Genomic DNA, 23,664 nt, shown 5'->3' with positions numbered 1-23,664 from the left:
AAAAAAAAAGAAGAAGAAAAAAAAAGGCTGTGAGCCAAATTTCCCGCTGGGATATTTCTTTGGAGCTGTACTAGTAATAAATCGCACCCAGTAAATTCCACTCTCACAGCAGTATCTTACATTTCTCCATACTTTTTGATGATTCTTTATAAAACTAGATAGTATCAATAACTTGGCCAAATCCTAGTACCGACCTACCAAAAACATTGGTGCAGCATCCTTTGCATCTCCCCCGAACTACTGAGGGGAGCTACCGAAAGGCACTCGTGGCTGAAGGAGACTTGCAAAGGAGGCAAATTGCTCAGAAGAATTGAAGGAAAAGACCTTAAAGATCATAAAGTCCAACCGCAACCTAATCATACTACCCTAACTCTAAAAACCCACTGCTAAATCGTGTCCCTGAGCACCACATCCAGATGGTTTTTATGCACATTCAGAGATGGTGACTCAACCACCTCCCTGGGGAGCCTATTCCAGCGCTTAACACTTTGTACCACCTCTTGTCGTCACTTACCACGATACTAAGGCAGGGACTGGAAGGGATTACTGGCCCCAGCAGTTGTTTTCAAAGACTGTAACTCAATGAGGTAGATTGGTCAAACGAGATCAGAAGAACTAGGGCTTTCAGAGCATGCTTACACGATATCCACGGAGAACTGGCTCTGCCCACTGTTCTTCTGTATCCAGCAAAGAAGCTTGCATGCAGGCATGACACAACTACCATATCCCACAGCATGGGTCAAATGCGTCCTCTCCCATAATGTGCAGACTGAACTGCTTTGGGGATACTGCTCCTTGTGTTGAGATGTTATACCAGAGCTGCTAGGAACAGGTGGAACAGTTGGTGGGAATGACAGAAGAGACTGTAAGCCTACTTTCTCTCCTAGTCAGAGAAGTTTTGGAAACAATTTTTTCACATTTGAGAATTAGTATAAAGAATATACTGAAGACAAATCCACTTCCTTTCCAATTAGTGGATCAAAATCAGCCTTAGTTTTCTAAGGGTCAAGAGGGCATAAAGAGGCTTGAGAATTGTTTTAGACATATCCTATAGAGTACGACTGCAGCACTTCATTGTGTTCCCTAGTTATTAAAGAGCTGTTGGTTGACAGACTAGAAATTGGTACATTTGTGCTTCAGAGCATTATAGCGTGTAAATAGGTGGGCAGAACACTGAAATATTGTTGCTCTCAGCTGGAAAGCTGCAGGGATAATTGGTCTTGGCTCTAAGGGAAATGGAAACTAGTACAAGAGGGATAATGTGGGGATATCACATTAGCAAAGGAAGGTGCAGAGTTAGGTAATTTCTTTGAATATTTTTCAATACTTTTTTCTCATGCTTATAGCAACTTGAATTTGACAAGCTATTAGAGACGCCAGAGACAAAGATTTTTGCCTTTCTAAGCACATCAAGTTCTTAGAAACTAAATTCTTTTTCTGCTAGATCATGAGACCTTTCTAAGCAAAGTCAATGCCAAAAGCTGCCTGTAGGAAATATCCCCATTAAGAGTTCTGTTCTGATTCTTTTTGCATCACAGCTTTATTTATTTCATGTACTCTCGCATGCACATTTGCTGCTATCTCAGGAGTGCATAATGAATTCCACAGAAATGCACTCCAAAGCCTCATGGCTTCATAGCAAGATTCAATTAAGAATACACTTCTGGTGTGTTTACAATAGCCCTGAAATAATAGTTCTTTTATACTGACATATATGTCATCTGAGGAAACCCCTCAATCGTACTCCAGATATAAAGCTGTAAGCAAAATAATCCTATAGGTAGATATATTTATGCATTTAAACTTTAAAACAGGAAATATCTATGCTGATGCAATTGTTACACTGATGGGTATAGTCTGTGGGCACTGTTCATTGACAGTCAGCTCTGTGATGAGACTGGGGCATCACAATACTCAAACCATCACATCAAGTCATTCTGTGGCCTATGCATTACACTAGGGCAGAGAGCTCATGCAATGAAAGGGAGAGATCGAATAAAAATCTGCAAGAAATGCATGCAAAGCACATTGCTGCTGGAAAAAAATCCTTAGGGAGGAGCGGAGAGACATTTTCTCAGGGTATTGAGCAGCTAATTGGGCTTCAGGAGAGCACCTCTCTTTCCTTGACATTTACAGGAAAGGTCAATTTCCTGTCATGAAATAAATTGGGGGTAGAAATTGTGCTTTCCTTCCTTCTTGCTCAAGTTCTCTTCAGAACCTTGATCCTTATTTTTCATTACTTTGCTCTCACCACAGTTCTACAGGGTAATCTATATGGGCAGAGCCCTTCTCATTCCTAGGCGGAAATTTTTCCTCCATGCAGGGAATAATTTAAATATCAGTTTGTCCAGGGTAAAGAGTAAGTGTAACCCATAAGCTTTTGTGTCATAACATTCACAAAAAGAAAGGGGAAACCCAAGCTTCAGCACTACACTCTCTAATCCTTAGGCTGGGACAGGAAGAAAATCACACTTTCTGTGGCCCAGCAACCAGGTAATTTTCTTTGGCAGGGAACAGTTTTTACTAAAAAGTAAATATCACAGAATCACAGAATGTCTTGGGCTGTAAGAGACCTTAAAACCCAGCCAATTCCAATCTACTACTGTGGGCTGGTTGCTACCCACTAGATTAAGTTGCTCAGGACCCCATCAAGCTGGGCTGGAACACCTGTAGGAATGGGGCAGCCTGTGCCAGTACCTCACTGCCCTCTGAATTAAGATTTTCCACCTAACATCTAATCTAGATCTCCCTTTTTTAAATTTAAAACTGTTCCCCCTTGTCCTGTCACTATCAGACCATGTAAGAAGTTGGTCTCCCTCCTGCTTAAAAGCTCCTGTTAAGTACTAGCAGGCTGCAGTGAGGTCTCTCTGCCTTCTTCAAGATGAATAAACCCAACTCCCTCAGCCTTTCTTCATAGGAGAGGTGCTCCAGCCCTTTGATCATCTTTGTGGTCATCCTCTGGACCCACTCCAAGAGCTTCACATTCTTCCTCTGCTGGGGGCTCCAAGCCTGAACACAGTACTCCAGGATGTCATGAGGGTGTCACGAGGGCAGAGCAGACAGGTACAATCACCTCCCTTCCTTGCTGGCTACCCCTCATTTGATGCAGCCCAGGATACTGTTGACCTTCTTGACTGCATCATAAGAAGCAGGCAGCGCACACACACACATACACAGAGCTTATAGCTGAGCTGTCTACCACACAGATAGACTCCATGAGTAGACAAGAGATTATCCATGGCCGTAAGGAGAGAGTGAGAGGAGGAAGACACTGATATATTCCCACATATTATGGGAATTATGGAAGAGAACAAAGCTTGTTTGTCTGAACAGACTGCACAAAGAGAATTTCACCAGCAGCCTGATGGCACATCTAAAAGCCCCTTAGTGAAGGATTTGTCCCACTATAATTTTCATTAAAAAACTCTCTATATTACTAACAAAATAAAGCTGTAATACCAGTTCCATATGTATATATTGTTCCCCTTGTAAAGAGGATTAGCTGTTTATATTAGAAGAAAACTTATTAACTAAAAAAAACATATGGATCATTTATAGTCCTGCTACTGTTTCCATGCATTGAATGAGGCAGTGAAGTAAGGAAATGAAATGTTCTTTGGTTTTGAGGTTGCTAGTGAAATTATACAGATAGATCATTTTCCCATCTTAAATCTGAATAATTCAGTTGCCAGAGGATCAAAGTATGTGTTACACTGCCCTCAGTTTACTTCTATGCACTGATTCATCCCTATTCCCCTTAGAACATTTTCCCTTTGATTTGGTAATGCTCATAAAAGCAGTTGGCAGTGAGTGTGGTCAGCATCCAGATTGCTCATTATCACGTTTATTGTTCTAAGCCTTATGTTTGCCTCCTCCTCCTGTAACCATTTATACTTGAGAAGTAAAACCTTACCTTGTATGTGCATCTGTGTAAAAACTCAGGAGGAAGTCAAATCTGTTGCATTTTTATTGTTGATATACAATATCAAATATTGTAAAATAGCTTAATCTTCACTGTTTCAAACCCAAGTTTGTGAAGTAAAATATAATAGCATAATATATGGGGGGTTGGTCTCGATGATCTCTGGAGGTCCCTTCCAACCCCTACAATTCTGTGATTCTGTGATTATGAAAAACAAATTCAGTCATTAGTGTTGTTTCTGTTAAACTTTCTAAGATATATCAAAGCAGTCTCATTTTGCTTGAAAAATTATACTTCTCAGAGTGAAGATCTGGGTTAGAGGCTGTATTTGAGGGTCACTGGAATTAGACACCTAATTGATTCACCGAATGGGGTGGGTGCCCTACTAAGTGGGGATACTGAGAAGGCAGAGTTAATGAACACCTTTGGTTCAGTCTTTACTGCTAAAACTGCCCCTCGGGAATCCCAGACCCTGGAGACAAGAGAGAAAGTCTAGGGAAAGGAAGATGTCCCCATGATTTAGGAGGATCTGGTTGAAGATCATCTGGGCAAAATCAATGCACACAAATACAAGGTCCATGATAGAATGCAACCATGAGTCAAGGTCATACCGAATGGGAGAGATGCCTGAAGACTGAAGGAAAGCCGAAGTCACACCTGTCTTCAAAAAGGGTAAGAAGAAGAAGGAAATTACATGCCAGTCATCCTCACCTCTACCCCTGGGAAGAGCAGCTTGTTCTGGATGCAATCTCCAAGCAGTTGGAAGACAAGAAGGTTATCAGAGTAGTCAACATGGATTCACCAACGGGAAATAATGGTTGACCAGTGTGGCAGTTTTCTATGTCATGACCAGCTGAGTAGATGAGGACAGAGCAGTGAATGTTGTGTACCTTGAATTCAGCAAGGCTTCTGACACTGTCTCCCATAACATCCTCATGGGCATGCTTTGGATGGTGGGATATATGAGTGGACTGTGAGGTGGATTGGGAACTGGCTGACTGGCAGAACTCAGAGGATGGTCATCAGCAGTGCAAGGTCTGCTTGCAGGCCTGTAATTAGTGGTGTTCCCCAGGGGTCAGTGCTGGGTCCAGTCTTGTTCAACATCTTCACCAATAACCTGGATGAAGGGATAGAGTCCACACTCAAGTTTCATGAAGATACAAAGCTGGGTGGATTGGCTGATAGTACCAAAGGCTGTGCTGTCATTCAGTGAAACCTAGACAGGCATGATAGCTGGGAGGAGAGGAACCTTACTGGATTCAACAACAGCAAGTACGGAGTCCTACACCTGGAGAGGAATAACCTCACGCATCGGTACAGGTAGGGGCTTATCAACTGGAAAGGAGGCCTGCAGAGAAGGACCTACATTTCCTGGTGGACAACAGGTTGGCCATGAGTCAACAGTGTGCCCTTATGGCCAAGAAAGCCAATGGTTTTTTGGGGTGCATTAAAATGATTGTGGCCAGCAGATTGAGGGATGTGATCCTCCCCCTCTGCTCTGCTCTTATGAGCCCACATCTGGAGTACTGTGTTCAGTTCTGGGCTCCTCAGTTCAAGAAAGACAGGGAACTTCTAGAGAGGAGAATCCAGCAAGATGATTAAGGGAGTGGTGCATCTCCCTTATGAGGAAAGGCTGAGAGACCTGAGTCTGCTCAGCCTAGAGAAGAGAAAACTGAGGGGGGGGATCTTATCAATTCTTATAAATATCTAATGAGCAGGATTCAAGTGGATGGGGCTGGGCTATTTTCAGTGATGCCCAATGACAGGACAATGGGCACAAACTGGAACATAGGAAGTTCCATACAGACATGAGGAAAAATTATTTGCATTGAGAATGACAGAGCACTGGAAGAGGCTGCCCAAAGAGTTTGTGGAGTCTCCTTCTCTGGAGGGATTCAAAACCCTCCTGGACACTTTCCTAGGTGACCTACTATAGAAAACTTGCTTTAGCAGGAAGTTGAACTAGATGCTTGTCAGAGCTCCCTTCCTACCCCTCTCTGTTCTGTGGTTCTGTAACAAACTTAGATCCTACAAGCCAAGGACTTTTAATTCACCACTGCACCTTTTCAACAGCATCATTCTACCAAAGCTTGCGGAGTTGCCTTGTGTTAACAGCAACATGAATAAGGGCTCAGCAACATTCTCTGATTATTTCCTAACAGAGTAGAGCCTTCTTCATATCAATCTATAATTCTAGTCTATAGAGACTATAATTTTGTAGAGAGTCCCATACGAAAGGGCACACTGAGAGGCCTGATAATTTTGATTTTTTGGAAATGCATTCCAGAAGCCTCTTTGTGCCTTTCAGGCAGTGCCTCTCATCACCTGACTCTCTTCAGATATGTTTAAAATTCTTGCAGAAAAAAAAAAAGGGAAATGAGATTTGAGCAGATGGCTGTTTTTATCAGAACATAATTTTTACCAGAACAGAATGCATTTAGAGATACACATCTATTCTTAGTTCTCACATTTGTTTCTGTTTGATTAACAAAATTAAAATTACAAACTCAATAAACAAAACAGAAAGTTGCCAAATTTACTCGGAAGCAAAAGTTCCCAGGTTTCCTTGATATCAGGTATCAGTTGGCTTTGCAACTGAGTCATCTTGTTTTGTCGGTTAATAAATGTAGTTAGTAAAGTTATGTCTTCATCTGAGAGAAAATTGTAGAGCAATATAGGTGACCTGGGCACATGTCTGGCACTGCTGCTGTGAATGATGAGATGAGAACTGAGACGACAGTTCTGAGTTGTTGTGGCATTGTCAGACTGAAATTCAAATCCTTGAGCTAGGCACAGAAGTGCTGCAAATATTACAATAAATCATATAAAAATAGAATCATAGAATAGCTTAGGTAGGGAGTGAACTTGAAACCCAGTCTCAACCCCCTGCCATGGGCTGGTTGATCCCCATGTTGGACTGCTCAGGGCCCCATCCAACCTCCAGAGATGAGGCACCCACAGCTCTGCATGCTGTGGAACTGTAGACAGGGAAAAGCATTAAGCCATAAAAGGCTGAAAAAATATTTGATACACTTTGTTTCAGTGAGATCTCTCTGATCAGTTTTAGATCTCATACTCTGCACGAGGTTGTGGAACACAGATGGAACATCTAAAAAAATCTTAATGATTGTCAGCGTAACATACCTTGTTGTGAGCACAACTTCACATCGAAAAGGATGCAAAGGACCTTCATGGATAAGCTAAATTGCATCAGTTGATGGCAATGTAAAAATTCAAGTTCTACTTTATGAACTTTAGCTTAAAGTTCAAACTATCACACATTTACATGGTTTGTGTTCTAGCATGGCCAATAGACAACCACCAAGCACCCTACTTCATTTTCCTGGGTATGAGGAGTACTGAGTGTCTGAAGGATAAAGTCAGCAAAATGAATACACGGATTTAATCACATCAATTATTTCTAACTTTAAACCATATTCAATTTGCTTAACTGAACTTATTTAGTGCCTGTTGGACATTACTATAGGGATGCAGTAATGAAGAAAGGCTACTCCAAGTTCTAGTAATTGCTTTCTTGTCTTTAATATTTAGTGTAATGTTTATCCACACCATTATGTTTTATTATTTAAGCATACTTGTGCTTTTACCAGCTATTTCCCTGGGCTGAATGTTGCGATTGATATTTTGTAGGATTGGAGAAATTAAATGAGACCATTATTTGAAGATGTTCTTCTTGTTTAGGGTCAGGAGTTCAAAGAGACGATAGACTGAAAACAACTAGAAAAGATTTACAAGAATGATCTGAGTTCTGAAAAATGGGTTTTATCATGAAGGCATAATGAAAAAAGTCTATTTATTGTATTTGAAAGGGTGAAAGACCAAGAGCACAATCAAATGATCAATTTAATTGTGGAATAATTATGATGCTTTAATCCAGAATAGAGAGATTCAAAGCTTAGAGAGTGAATGTTGGTATATGTAAATATGTAGGTCTCTCTGAGGGTAATGCCTATTTATTTCTGTGGAAACTACAACAGATACAAAGAGCACAATAACACTATTTGATAGTGAAAATTCTCAGCTACAAAATACTTCTTTCAGCATAGTCACCACCATTAGCTGTGCATTTTCATCACTAATGAACAAGAGCCTGCATGCTTCAATCTTAAAAATTTACATGGCCATCCAGAATGTGGGTTGTCTTTCACATCACTATCACTGCTGCTGAAACACACCACACACCTCTCATTGTGCTCACATACACATTCAGCAAGCACTGATGAATATCAGTGGGTGCCATTTTCTTCTGCATGGAGAAATTCAATTCCACACCTTTACTCCATACAAACTTCCATGCAGATGCCATTTTGTCAGACAAAATGTAACAGAATATTGGTGGGAACATTCAGCTTCTCTTGCCATACCACCAACATCTGCCTCTGATGGCATGGGCAAATATAATAAAATAGGAGGCATTGCTTTTAAAGCAGCCCCCATAGAAAGTAGGCATACACAAATTTTAAGGATAACTATTTATTGGAACAACCTACTAAGGGATTTGATGAGTCTTCCAATCAAGTTAGAATGCTTTTTTGAAGCGAGGTTATAGCTTAGCATTATAGTCTGGATGCAGAAATGATTGGTGAATGTCTTTGGTCTGTGTTATGCAGTGGAGTCAGACTAGATTATCATAACAGCCTTTATGTCTGTAGAAATCTATGTGTATAAGAATTAATCATAGCTAAGGGCAGATGTTAGTGGCATAAGCAAGTAACTTCTGCTTTAGTGCCTTTAAATCAGAGCCTTTTCACTATTCTTTCACACGGAAAGAAAAGCAATCTAAAAACCTTCTTTTCAGAGATGTCTTGGAATATTTCACAAGAAAAGTTAAAAATATAAAAAGTGAAACTATTTAAATTAGTTAGACATCAGTGCTCAGTGCATGGAAATTAAGCAGGCTGCCCTCAGGGAGGTTTAAGTGTGAGGAGCGATTTTTAAAGTCATCTAAGGTAAGGGAAGGATCTTAAAGAACTCACCTCCTCCATTTATAAGCCCAAGGAAAGAATAACCGTGAACAAATTGTGACTGAAAATCTGATATAAATGCTTTACTTAGGGGAATTCCATGGCTCAGCTTATTGCAATATTTAAAACTTATAAGAGGTTGTTCTTCTTTTAATACAGATGGCCTTTGCAATTGATTTTATTTTTCTCTAGGTCATAACTATCAGACAAACCAAATGATGCTTCTAATACTAATTACACTGAATTCATATAAAATATAAAGGAAACCAAGATAAGGACACATGAACATAAAGAAGACAAAGGCAGGGAAGAAAAATTATGAAGAATTTTTCTTTTGATCTTCTGTGGAGATTTGTAATGGTTGGCCCCATGACCATCTGATGGTGCAATTTTCAAAATTCAGATACTAATTTCTCTGTAGTCTCTATTAGATAGGAAAATTCTCAAGTATTACTTTCTATTGTACCTAATATAGATGTAAATGCTCTAGAATGGGAAAAAAAGTATAACCCTAGATTTTGAGGTGCAGCTGAATGGAGGCGTCCCAGTGTAGAAAGGCTCTATTGAGCTTTCATGAGAATAGATCTGTGTGGTCATTATTTTTTCCCAGTCTCTCCAACCTACAGGTTCCCAACTGGAAGATCTGAAGTGGTTATGGGCAAGGGAAGAGTGGCCAAGCTAATGTGTAAGGGAAGGATGCCTGGAATCAGTGCTGAAGCTGAGTAGAGAACCTTCTGGAAAGGAAGGTTGATAAATATGCCTAGTTTTGGAATGAGTTCATCTAGTATCTTTGAAGCTTTCCAAAGAAGGAAGATGACTGGTGTTTTTGACTAGGAGAATATGACTATATTGAACTGTATATGTAGAAGAAGACCTATGCCCATTGCCTATAAAAATGGTTAGAAATGAAACCAGCTTTTGGAAATAAAAATTGAAATGCTTTCTATCAGGCCTTTCCTGTGACTTTTTATGCCAAACGTACAACTTCAGGATCCATGCAGATTTTTATGAGTGAGGTATGCAAGCTCTTGTTAACCAAGATGACTGAAGGAAAAACAGGGTATTGTCAGACAAACAAGCAATGGCTTCTGTGTGACAAGATGGCACAAAATGCTTTCCACTGAGGATGTAAGAATGCATGTGAATGGAGAAGAACTCAAACGTGGGTAGTACTGGTGTAGTGAAAAGAGAGAAAAGAATTGTGCATAAAAAACATCTTTCATCTGCCCCAAAAATTTCCACAAATAAAAAAATATATCAGCAATATTTGTGGTAGGTGGACATTTGGACCAGATAAACTTAGAGGATTTTTCCAACCTGCATGATTCTATGATTCTACATCAGCTGTTACAAGAGGCTGCTACTAGAACTAGGCAGCAGGGATGAAAGGGAGTGGTTTGATCACAAGGCACCCTATGAATTTTTTTTCATATATTTTCTCACAGTTTTTCCCCCTCCTCTATAGTTCTCTCATCTACCGCTATCAGCTTTCTATTTTAAGTCTTACCCCAATTATGTCCTTCTGCACGGTCAAACTTCTCACACTGCTGTACAGGGAAGTTTTAGCTCCCTAATGATAGGCATTAGGCCCTTAAGCCAGAATCTCACTCATACTATCACTCCAAGGAATTCATTCTGATACCCAAGGCTTGGAAAATTATTCACATAGTCTTAAGCACATTTAAGATTGAAACTGGCAGGTTTTACACTGCAAGGCTGAAAACCTATCAGTCACTTTCACAAGAGAAGTCTGAAGTCAGATAGCAAATGATGGATTTTGTGAATGATGAGGGAAATGATATGGCACTGAATCAGCAACAGATGAAGTGTTTAACCCCCCCCAGGATGATTAATAAGGTCCTCTTGGTGTTTAGAAGCACTTGGTAAAAGTCTGATGCTTTTAATGTTTCTGAAAGACCAAACTCTTAGAAAAAACTTTATGTAATTCACAATTAAACTTTCCTTTCTGACACCTAATGACTTTCATTTACTAGCTCATTCCTACCATCCCATGGTTTTAGCAACAAGTTGGTTCAGATCCTACTTGCAGTCTGGGAGATACCAAACATTTTGCCACCTGCAGTTCCACTCATTTTTAATGCCACCATTAAAACCAGCGGTGAGTGAGATGACAGAGCTGGATCATTTGAATTCTGGAGATAGAAGGTATTAAAGGCGTCTTAGTTTAAACAGCACTTAATTGTATGACCAAGCATTAAAAGGCCCTGAAACACTCCTAGGAAGGATAATACTTCTTATTTTTATGTCATAATGAAATCAAATAAGCTTTCAGGCCTCACTGAAGGATGCTGGCCTTGTTTTCAGAGAATTTAGAGATTCTAATTTGTGATTATTATTTCCACCAACTTTATTCCACCAACATTCTTATCCAAACTCTACGAACTGCACTTTTGTATTGATTTTGACTTTCTTTTTGTGAGTTGGATTGTCTTTAATGATGTAAAAATATCATGATGAAAATGGTTAATTCAATCTTAAAGTTGCAGTGCAGCATTCAGAGAAAGCTTTTAGTCCTTAGGTAAGTAGACAAATTTAATTTAGGGGTTCTGGTCAGGGGACGTGTTTTTGTGATTCCTTCTATTCATGTCGTATTATGTTCTCTGATGTTTTACATGGAAGCTTAGAGCTAAATAGGTTTTTATTTTACTAATAAGCTTTGTAAACTGGGAGGGGTGAGAGAAAGAGAGAGGTAGGTAGGCAAGAAGAGAGATTAATAAGGAGAACCACCAGCTAAGTGCTCTGAATACTAAAACAAGAATGCTTGTGTGGTGACCAGGCAAGACATGGAGCTGATCCTTCTCCTCTTAAAAGTGGTGAAAATTTGAAGATGGAAAGAGAGGGACAGTTTTCTGTGACACTGAACTGAATGGAAGTGTGTTAAGAAGGGATTTGCCATTAAAGATGGAGCAAGATCCTCTTCCAGGCAGATCTCTCTTCCAACAGCCTTTTTAATGCAAAGCTCCAAACCACCACAGTGGACAAAATTTGTTCTTTCAGAATTGAGCACTTCTGATAACACCAAATAGAATTTTTTCCCACATAGATTTATGTAAAACACATGTACATTACACGACAATTTTGCCTTATATTTGCATATCATTATACGGTATGCAGTCTGTAAAAGCTGCAGAGAAATGAGGCAAACAAATGCCATCTCTCTTTTAGGAGAAAACAAAACCTCAGAAGCAAACCTGTCTTACTTTTGACCAGTTTTCACTGTGTTCACTGATAAACCATTTGCAAAAGTAAACTGATCCCAGAACAAGCCAGAAACAGTACTGGTCAATCTTGAATCTATTGCTTTCCAGATTAAATTTTGTTGATAATACAAAAAAAATTGTTGATAATTTCTGTAATATGTACAGAATCCTAGATAGGATTTCTCTACATATCTAATTAAAGTTTCTATCTTACTACTACCTACTTCTGTCAGGTAGCATTAGCTCCTGACAGCACTTGAGAATTCATCTTTTACTTAATGACAAGGGCATACATTTGCAAACTGATCCATGACAGTGGCCTTTGCAACATAACACAAATCCAGACAAAGTTCTGTCTCTTCACACTAGGTTCCAGTCTCTGAAGCCTGAGAATCTTCTTTGTGCAGTCGATGTGAAAGCTATAACAAGCTTCACTGCAGCAAGGCTTAACTTGTGTGCTTAAATAAAGTGATGTTTTTGTTTCTGTGCATTGCTAATGCATGGAACATCTCCTACAGAGGAATGCAAACACAGATTCTGTACTGATATCTTTGTGCAATTCAGCAACACATCTAAAGCCAACAAATTCTCCTCATTATAATATATTTGCTTCAGCAACTGATTTAAATCTTCAGAATGCTTGTTTTTCACAGCTTCAAGTTTATGATAAATTAATCTGCAGTTTATCCAGTAGGGTCTGAATCATTTACAACATGAAATTTCCTTGTTTTGCTACCAGGGAAAGCACTGAAGATTTCTAAAACTTAAAGTGTCTCAGATGAGTAATATCTTGGCCAAGCAGGCTTGACACTTGCATGGAGTTTGTTGAGCTGAGCCTCCTGCATCCACAAGTCTCCTGCTTGATCACTGATGTACCAAGTCCAACACTGAGGATCTGAGTATTGCTGAAATAGTGCTGTGTGGCAGGATAAGTGGGGCTACTTGCAGCTGTAAATGCAGAAGCCTGTAATAATTCCTCTGTTCCTCAGTTCACTGAGGCGGAAAACAGGGGCTGTGATGTTTGCCTGCTTCTTAAGGGGCTGTGAGGCTTAATTAATCAGCATCTGCAAAGTGTTTAGGGATTTTTGCCGGAGGGTATTTTGCATATAAACCATTTTTCCTTTCAGTCTTCTGGAATTATTAATTGTACTCTTGAAGCATCAAATGGCATAAGTAGGAACCAAGCTCCTGTGCAAAGTCATCTGGATAGTGCACACACCAAAGCCAATCTACAGTCCAGTAATTTCACAGCAAGATAAAGGAAATGTGCAGAGGAAGGAGGAGAAGCGCTAATACAATCATGCATTTTCATGATGAGGGCCGGATCAGAGCTAACTACTTTTAAACTGTTTCAGATCCTTTAGATATGTAGCTTTCCCTGTAAATGAGTAAATTTTCAGACCTTCTGCACTTATATCTTTCTTATTAGTTACATCTGGGTATTATCAAGGCCATAGCATGCTTTTAATACTGACTTCTTCAGGAACGAGTTATCTACAACTTTACAAACAAATCTATGAACATCTTCATTGTCTTGGTCATTTTGTTAAGCTTGAGGTTTTAATATCAAGGCTAAATTTCCATTCAGCAGTCTCCTGGCATGAAAGCTGTCACTACAATACTTCCAGAAAAATGTGCTTTGTTAAATCCTTGTTTATAAATTTGGCATTGACTTCTCACCCTGACATATGGCTGAAAACTACAAGCTTCCTACTTTGTTAATAAATGGCTCCGAAGTCATGAAGCAAACCAGCATTAGCCAACTATTAATTTCTTTCTGCCTATAATTAAGATTTATGGTTCTTAGTGCTTGTGTTTCCACTGAGTTTTAGTACTAACTTATTAATATAATATTGTATCACTGTGTTTAAACAAAATGAGGATTTTAATTTTCATTACTAACAAACAGAAGGCTCTTAATTTGCATTTCTTTTATCACCTTTATATAATTTTCTTCTCTGCTTTTAAGGATGCATATTTCATTTTTATATTTTCTATTTTCCATTCATTGAGAGAATTTAGCATTTGAAGCAACAGGAAATAAACTTCCATTTCTAAATCCAAGCAGAGGAAGCAGTATGAAGCATTTTAAGGATTATTTCTTGAAAAAGGAGACTAGCTTCCAGTTATATTTTGCCTGTCTTTTTCAAATTGCATAATTTGACTGTTGCAGACTAATACCCAACAGGCATGGAAGATAACACTGACAACAACTTTTCAATGCATTATTGTAGCATTTTCAAAAAGCAACTGAGAAAATCAAGCTTGTTTTCTGCTGATTTAAATTAGCCATTCAGGTGCCTGCATCATCATTACAAATTTTGGTGGGTATTTTGGAAGGCCAAGAAGACTGATTATTAATGTGTCACAGACATATTGAAAAGTGGGGGAGAAGACCCTCAGCTGAGTAAAATCAGTCAGAGATTTATCATTGCATTTGACAGTACCAAGATTCTTGGATCTTGGATGCATCACTTCATTCTTAAAAAAAAATACAGATAAAGACATGGAAGGACATCACAAGTGAAAAATGAAGTCTTGTGTGGTCTGCATGTTGCTTAGTAAGCTAAGGCTGAGTTTATATTTTCAAATCATTTCTGAGAATGACAGTAATACTTAATGAAGGACTTTAGTCCAGTCCAGTCCAACATTTGACAACCAGAACTGTATGTTCTCTGTCAAAACATCGTATACATATCCTTTAACTGATGAGATTCAAAGTGCCTGTAACTGAAGCATAGATTTTTCAACCTGATTTGCAAAGATGACAATTAAGCAGATGGTAAGTGTCAAATACCCTATTGTATTTCATAAAAGATGATTAGTCAAGCCCTGTGGAGAGGAGTCACATGGAGAAGACGGTAGGCTTTTTATTTTTCTCACAGTGAGATGAAAATATCAGATTGGGTTAAACGGAAACACAGGAGACATCTAAGCTCACACACACACAGATTTACAAGAAATTTAAGGAATGAAAGTGCCAAAGAATTATTTCCCAGCAGCATGTAACAATCCCTGGGGTTCATGCAACTTCAGACATGATTTCTAACCAGAAAAAAAAAAAAAGAAGAAAAAAAGGAAAAAAAAAATCAGAAAAGCTGGCGAGCTGACAGCAAGAGTAGGATACAATATCAAGTGAAATAATAATGCATAACATCTACCAAGCTCCTCTCCTTTCCACCAAAAATGTAACTTTGCTTGCTTCTAAAGGAACTCTATATCTACCAGGCTCTGAAGAGTCACCAAGAAGACATGAGGGGAAGGGCAACCAGTAAAGTGACAAAATGAGGGATCAGCCATTTTTCTTTGACATCGCAGTTGACATTGGAAAATCCACTGCACACAGTTTTGAAACTGCTTCACATGGAAGAGAATTGGATACAGCATTGGATAGGTTAAGTTTGAAAAAACAAGCTTGTTTCTTTCTTCAGGTGTTGGAATTAAGCGATAATCTTTAATGGATTTACCTGCATCATCCAGATTGTAGCAGTCTTGCGAACTCCAATAGATCTCTCACTGCTATGTCAAATTAAATTATATCTCAGAGCAAGCTCTGAGCCAATGAGCAGACAAAATGCCATGTACTAGCCCTTAATATTACAAGAGATCATTCTTCACCCATTTAACACTAGAAACAGTAAACATAATATGAGGGAACTTCTTCTTGCTTAGGGTCTTAATGCAATCTAAAGTTAGAGCAAAATCTCAGAGAGCCAATTCATGGGCTCCATACAGGAACTGCTAGTTTATTCAAGCAATCAGTCTTGTGATGAATGTGTTCAATTTTTAAGAGCTTGTAATTTAGCACTGGCAAGGCTAGAGAAACAAATATTTCTGATTTCTGTGAGAGACTCCAGTACCCATCACAGACAGACCATCCACAAATACCTTGTAAGTGAAATGCTGTTTCACATGTTGCAGCAAAGCCTTGAGAAGAGATGCTGAAAATGTGAAATGTGGATCTCAGGACTACAGTTCGGAAGGGCTGATGCTGTATTGGAAGTGCTGCCACCTTTCACTTCAACACTGTGTTCCCATGACCCCATCAGTTCTTGGTACTGCTTATAGATAAAGAATTTAGAAGAACATACACCTGAAGAGGAATATGAGCAGCCATGAGTGCAGACAGCATCAACAGAGGTGACATAATTTGAAGGGCTGGTCTCTAATATTCTGTATCTTACATGTTTTCTCCTCTCATGAGCAAAAAGGATGGCATTATATGGATACAAGTTTGCATTTGGATTCTGATCCTTCCATTCTCTTTGCAAACTCTATTCAATGTCCAAAAACTTCCCTAGAAAGCCTGAAAAACCAGGAGGTAATTTCCACCCATGCAAATACATAATTACATGCCATGATTTTTAAGCCTGTGGCACAATTATTAGTCTTTGTAAGGGAGAATATGATATGACTCATTATTTCTGAGCTTACAAAGTCTTCAACGTTATTAAAGCCACTGTATAAAACTGAAGAAATAGCTAGAGCTTTTAGGTGGTAGATTGTACAGTTGAATTAGTACATAAATATACTTTTTGAAGTAAGATTTTGCAAGAAGCATTAATGCCATTCAATTAAGTTTTGGAAAAAGAAAATCTAATTACATTAATTGCAGAATATTTATCTAACTTTGTATCATAAGCCATAAAATTCAAGTTTGGTTTCAATCTACGTATTATGTAAAACTAGATAATATGATTTCTTTTCAAATATATTTGATCTGAGCATCTGGACAACCAATTTAATTTTATGATGTTCTGTGTGATAAAGCAAGAAATTTTCATGATGCATAAGGGCTGTAATGTATTGGTCCACATATTTTTAACAGGATTTTTTTCTTTCATACATTATTCTTACAGTATCTTTCTGGACAAGATGACCAGCTAGACAAAATCATAATGTAATGGGTGAACAGTTGGATGACAAATCAGGCTCCAGTATTATAATAAAGGCTTACATGAGGCTGACAGCCAGTTACAAATGGGGTTCTGCAAAGCTCCATCTTAGGGCCAATTCTCTTTAACACTTTAATCAACGACTGGGATACAGGCCTTTGAAATTATACTGTGTTTATTTACTACAAAATCTAATTGCTGTCAGGTTGGTTGCATGAATTCTAGAATGCTCACAAAATCATAGAATATCCGTAGATAAGAGGATAGACGTAGACAAGGATCATCAAGTCCAACTTATAGCTCCAAACAGGACTACCCAAAAATCAGACGCTATGTTTAATGCTTCCTGAACTCCAGCAGCTTGGAGCTGTGGCCACTGCCCTAGGAAGCCTATTCCACTCACACTTGTACTTCTTTTTGAGACAGGGTTCAATATCATGATTTTTTGCTGTTTTGTGGTTATTCTCTCCTGGTGAAGTCCAACTACCAGAGTGGATGTCACCTGAACTGCTTTGGCTCTGAGGCCAGGTGAACAAATAGCAGCCCTTGGTTTGACTCCATTTTCTGGCTGTTTTATTGAAAAGTCAGCTAAATGTTTCCCATATGGTTTCCCAGTCTCTGGGCTGTGGAGTCTTTTCTGTCTTGTTTCTTTCTAGCCAATTTAATGAGACATTTTTCTACACAAAAGAAGGGACAAGAGAACCCTGCCCCAGAAATGATAGCCTTCTGACTGAAGGAGTCCCACTGGGTCTGTGAGTTCACTTCCCCAAGGCAGGGGAAGAAACTGAGCAAAGGCTTCATTTCAGCCAAAATTATTCAGAGAATTCCACCCACATTTGCAAATATAGGATTCAACAAAATCACTTCCCTCCTTCCTGCTCCATTACTGTGAGGTGCTGTGAGAACATCTTTTCAAACTCTCTGGCATCCCACACCTTTTGCAAGGTACTGAGTAATGCCACTCCAGATGAGTGTCATGCAGGCAGAACATCTCTCTTTCTGTGCTGATGTTGCCTCTGGTGATAAGATACCACTCAGTGTGATGGCTGGCTGTGGCGTAAAGTCTATTAAAAAAATTTCTAACCAGTGATATATTTGCATTAAACATTGAGAGGTTGTCTCTTGGTAAATAAAATGTCTTTTAATTTTTCCCATGTGTTTAGCAACTCTTTCTTTGTTTTTAAGAAACTAAAGCATAACAGAAATGTATAAATAAATTCAATCAAGCAAATTTGTCCTAAATCTGTCCTAAAATTAGCATATTAAATAGTCATTTAATTGTGGCTTCATAGATTTTGCAAGAAAATAAATCCCCAATATAGTAAGCAGTTTTACATTGCTGAGGCAAACAATAATACCAGGATGTTTCTGGAGCCACATTCAAAGTATGAACGTGAATAAGATGTTAAAAACATGATTTTATATTGAAAAATATTTACATGATAGATTCAGTGCTATATTTATCTTTTCATTTTGTTTTTCATGCTCTTTGAAAAACTTTAGAATGTTAATATAAAATATTTTATCATTTGGCATAACAAAGCTTTTAATTATATCATGTTACACCTGTGTAATTGATGCCAGTTGATATAGATGATAGCATATGTAGTTTACAATTGAGAAAAGTGAATTTTGTGAGAATGCTATTGTACAGGCAGCATTTGAGAGATCTAGGTTGTACTGGTTAATAGGTGAGAACAATGTTCCTCAGCAGCACATGCAGAGTATTTCCATCCACAACAGTTAAGGTACTCAGATGGAAAATGGACCTACCTCTCTCACAGAACAGCTCAAGTTGCTCAGATAAACAGTAACACTTACCTACAGCTGGGACCATCTGAAGGTGCAGACTCTTCTCGACAAAATACTTGTGATTGTATCAAATGCTGAACATATTATAGAAGACATTAAACACATTATTCACATAAGAGGTATAATTGTTTTGCAAAGAGAAAGCTGAAAGAATGCTATTTAGAAAAGTTCTAGCTAACTCAGTATAGATTGGGAGCATCTTTAGTAAATATGCACATGGACATGGTAATATCCCTTCCAGATTATTACATGGCAGTCCTCAGAGTAACTCTTCTTGCATTCTGGATATTGTCATCTTCAAAGCTACAAACTGAGTCACTGCATGTAATATAAAGATATATAATATAAAGATCTATAATATAAAGACACGTTGAATCTTACATGTGTTCAGTAATCACTGCCTCTGTGGTAAAAGCAAGAAACAACAAAAAAAGCCTGGGTTTACTCCAGAACAAATTCAATACATTTGAAGTATGTCTTAGCTACACCTTGACTTGATCACAGATAGCCAGTATCTTAAAATGGCTTAAAAGTATAAGCTGCCTATGAAAAATTGAACACTCCTTAGCTGTATATCCTGTTTTTTCTCTTTACCTTTAATGGACACTGATATATTTGTTTTGTTTTTGTTTTGTTTTCAGGTTTTTTTTCCCCCTTCCAAAAGAATGCTTTAAGGATTCCATTATTTTGCAATGTATTTTGACTTATTCATGCATAGCTGCCATAGCAAAATCTGGGCTTATTATAAATAGATGCTCCAAAAGATCTGCCCTTCTCTATCTAGTATTTCAACTTTTCATCTTGGAGAATCAAACATACCTTTGGAATATTTTGAGTGAAAAAGAAGCATGGTGAAGTCCTACAGCTTCTTTATTTCTGGGAGTCATAAATTATATTCAGCAATTCCACAGAATTAAGTCAGTTTATAGCAAGAAAATGGATCTGTTTGAAATATGATTTATCATATTAAAAGAGTTTTTTCAGCTCATTATTCAGTTAGCCACTTCTTTCTTTTGCACAGTAAGAAAAGACAGTACAAACTTTTGAATGTCCAGTTTGGAGACAGTCCAAACCCATACCACCAAGATGCAAGAGGGTTGACAATTCAGGAGCACTGTGACCAAGATATTAGATCTATTGCCCATCATGAGCATACCAGATCCAAAGGCACTGGTCAGCCTCAGTATCTTCACCCAAGCTTTCCTCCTCCCACTTCTGCAGAGTTTCATTCTCCTGTCACCTGTGTTATGTGGCTCCCACTTGAAGAGTGGGTGGAACTTCAATGTCAAGGAGAGAAAGTTGGGTGTTCAGAAGGTTTCAGTGTTCCCAGCAAGCCCTCCCTGTGAGAAAACACATACTATTCAAATGTCAGACAGTAATAGCAAGAAGATTTAACTGTGTGCAAAATGCCATGAGAAGTCAAGAACTATTTTGGAATAAAGAAATGATGAGTTGTCCTCACCAGGTAGACTAAGACAAATTCTAACCTCTCCACAGGTCCCAAAATATACCTAACAAACTGAACCCATATTGTGCTGGAAAATAACTTGTCACTGAGGATTTTGCCACTCAGACAATACTGAGTGGATCAAGTTTAAAGAAGAAGGTAGTGCAAAACTAAAAAGGGAAATGGAGCAGGTATTGTTCTCCGTTCTAAAGAGGGAGATGGCAGGAATCTTTTTAATTTTTTTCATTCTGCTTAAGTTAAATAGTCAGGAAATTATTTGACCCTGCTGCTAGAGCCACCTGAATGCAGGGAGACAGTATTGCTTAATACTATTTTTTCTATAATTTAATTTGAGGGAAAAATTCTAGCACTGAACACAGTTTCACAGTTACTACTTTCTATCAACACATCTGATTAAAAAATAGATGAAATGTTGATATTCAAAACAAATCTTTTCAGACCAAGTCTCTTCTTTCCAGTTTACAGCTCAGTAACTGTGCATACGTTCTCCACGAGCCAAATGCTGATCTACATCAGTTTTATGGTTTTGTTGTTGTTATTCGTAATTGGCCTGAATGTACAGCAAGTACAAGGAAAAGTAGTTCAACCCACCATCAGTATACATTGGATTGTTGTCCTAGTAATTCTCTCCAACTGTAAGCAGCTAAAAGTCATCCAATAACTTCAGGCTTTCTCTTTCATGACTGATTATTTCTGAAGTTCGTATCTTTCTCAAAAGCTCAAATTCAGTATAAAAATCACATTTAGGCTGAGTACCAATAAAAAAAATACTTAAATAAACAGGCTACATCAGCTTTATTGTATGAAGTAAAGCAATACAGAAATACTTTTCATCATGGACCAGGACCTTTAGTATTACAGTGTTAATCTGTAAGCAGAAATTGAACAAGTCAGTACAGTTATTTACATGCCTATGTTTCTACTTTTAACTTCACAAAAAAAAAAACCCAAATCTAGGTCAGATACTAAAGTGATGAACATCTGAACCCAGAATTATTTTCTCCGCACCAAGGCAACACTTTAAAGAGCTGATAATGAAAGTAATAGTGATCAATATGCAGTTTGGAATCCTTGCCCCTGCAATTTCTGATGTGGATAAATCCTATTTGACAGTCTCCTTGTGCTACATTCAATGATGTGATTTAGCAATAACAAAGGAAGAGATCAATCATCTTGAAAGTATCTTAAAATTATTCACTAGCAGCAGTATAGATTACATTTCTGTGTGCTCAGGATCTGATTATATGCCCATCAGTTAGTGAGAGCACTTTGGAAAAAAATACAAGACATGCTATGCTACAATAATTTTGAGGGCTGGACTATCAAATTCAAATGCTTTTTACAATATATTGTTTAGAACTGTCTAATTTAATAGATGTTCACAGAAGCAGGAGAAAACTACTGGAAAGAGTCCAGCTGAAACAAATATATACAAGATTCTTTAAATGTGTAGCACCAAATCCAATTCCAAGACTGAGATGTTTCTGAAACATGTGCACACACCCACTCACCCTTGAAGGAATATTAATAAGCTCCTCTATCCTAGCTGACAGCAGCCAAACAGTCTCAATTGCAAACCACCCCCAATTACATCAACAGAAACATGAATAATCCATACCAAGGAATGCATATGAGTCAGTAATGATGTGAATTTATACAGTGGCTCCCTAAAATAGTGACCTATAGTTCATGAACTAAGTTTGCTATATCTGTTATAATTTTGTTTTAAATGAGCAATCCCATTGCTGTTGTTTAAACTCATCAGCCTAGACAGGGTGTAAGTGATCATGAAGTCTCACAGCTGCCTAGTTCTTTCTGTATTGGATTTTGTTTCTCTGCCTATTGATAAAACTTTGATTTCTCTTACCAGAATACTTTTTTATCACATACATACCAGAACTTCAATGAAAATATTGAATGATTTTCATGAGACCTTATTCACCCTTCCATATAACTTTCTGTCTTCACATTGCTCCTTGCTCAATTATACATTTGCCCCATTCCACAGCTGACCAAAATATCTGGTGAACAAAGTTCAAATTTTTGTTATGCCTGATTTTATATTTATATTATATTATATATATTATATTTATTATATTTATATATTTATATATATGATTTTTATATCTCCTTACATCTTTTATACCTCAAAAATAAATAAATAGCCAATTTGTAACATTTACAGAAGAAATGGAATTAGGAGGAATTACAAGCAGTATTGAGACTGGAGAAATACAACCACCCAAATCTCGTACTCAGTTCCCACTCACACATCCCATGAATGAACAGATTTACCATACTGGGAGTGGAGCTGGTCAGAAATTCCGAATATTAAAATATCACAGTGAAATCTGCTGAAGAATTCAATTAATCCCTATTGATTCACCATCATTTCAAGTCCCTGCACATAAACAGCTCTGTATACAAATAAAACAGTGAAAAACATAAGGTATTTAGGAAAAAAAAACGAAACTAGCAAACAAACAAAAAACCCTAACGGGTTCAGCATTAGAAATAGTGGTTTCAGGTGGCATTAGGATTTATGGGATTGCTCAGACCATTCTCTATGGAATATGCTGGTTAGCTCATCCTGTATGTAAACCGTGAATCTTTGCTTCCCACCAACTGCCCTCTTCCTTAGATGTGATCAAGACAGAGAAAGCCTTAGAAGTGCACTCTGGCCAGCCCTAAACCATTTGTCCTTCAAGGCTGCTAGTCTGCCTCCTGATGCGCTGAACAGTGCTGTCACAAGTAGGCAGAAAAAGTAGCAGATAGTGAGGCAGCAGTTGCTGCAAAATGACTAACTGAAATTCCTGTCTCATATATAGAGTGGCTTAGAAAATAGCCCAGCATGCAAAGAGACATCTTGCTGGACTATTTCTGAAATAATTCACACTTTTCATATTGCAGCTTCAGTTCCAGTCATCTGAAGTTCTGCTTCTGAAAATATTTTGAATTAAAGGTATAGCTGGCAACATAAATAAAGTCACCTTAAACTTTCATACTAAATAGACAGAACGTTAAAATTTATCCCTTTTGCAAAGTCTGAAAAAATAATTTGTTTTGTCAAACAATTATTTCATTAAATAATAGTGCACCTTTACACCTTTTTATTAGTAATAATTACAGAGTATTATCACTTATCTCGATAAAAAGATCATAACATAATTACAGCAATGCCTAGTGCATGACTGGGAGAAAGACTTTTTATTAAAAGACTATAGCATCTGAATAACTTGATGTATTTTCTTAATGAAATTAGAATGCCAGTCGTTTCATCTGAAACTAACAAGCAGTTTTATGTTGAGATTTATTGTTTCACTTTTGCATTAATAGTCCATAAATTATATTTAAATGTAGA

The sequence above is a fragment of the Tetrao urogallus genome (genome assembly GCF_951394365.1).
Source record: "Tetrao urogallus genome assembly, chromosome: 4".
NCBI lineage: Eukaryota > Metazoa > Chordata > Aves > Galliformes > Phasianidae > Tetrao > Tetrao urogallus.
Note: the sequence above shows the minus strand (reverse complement) of the source record.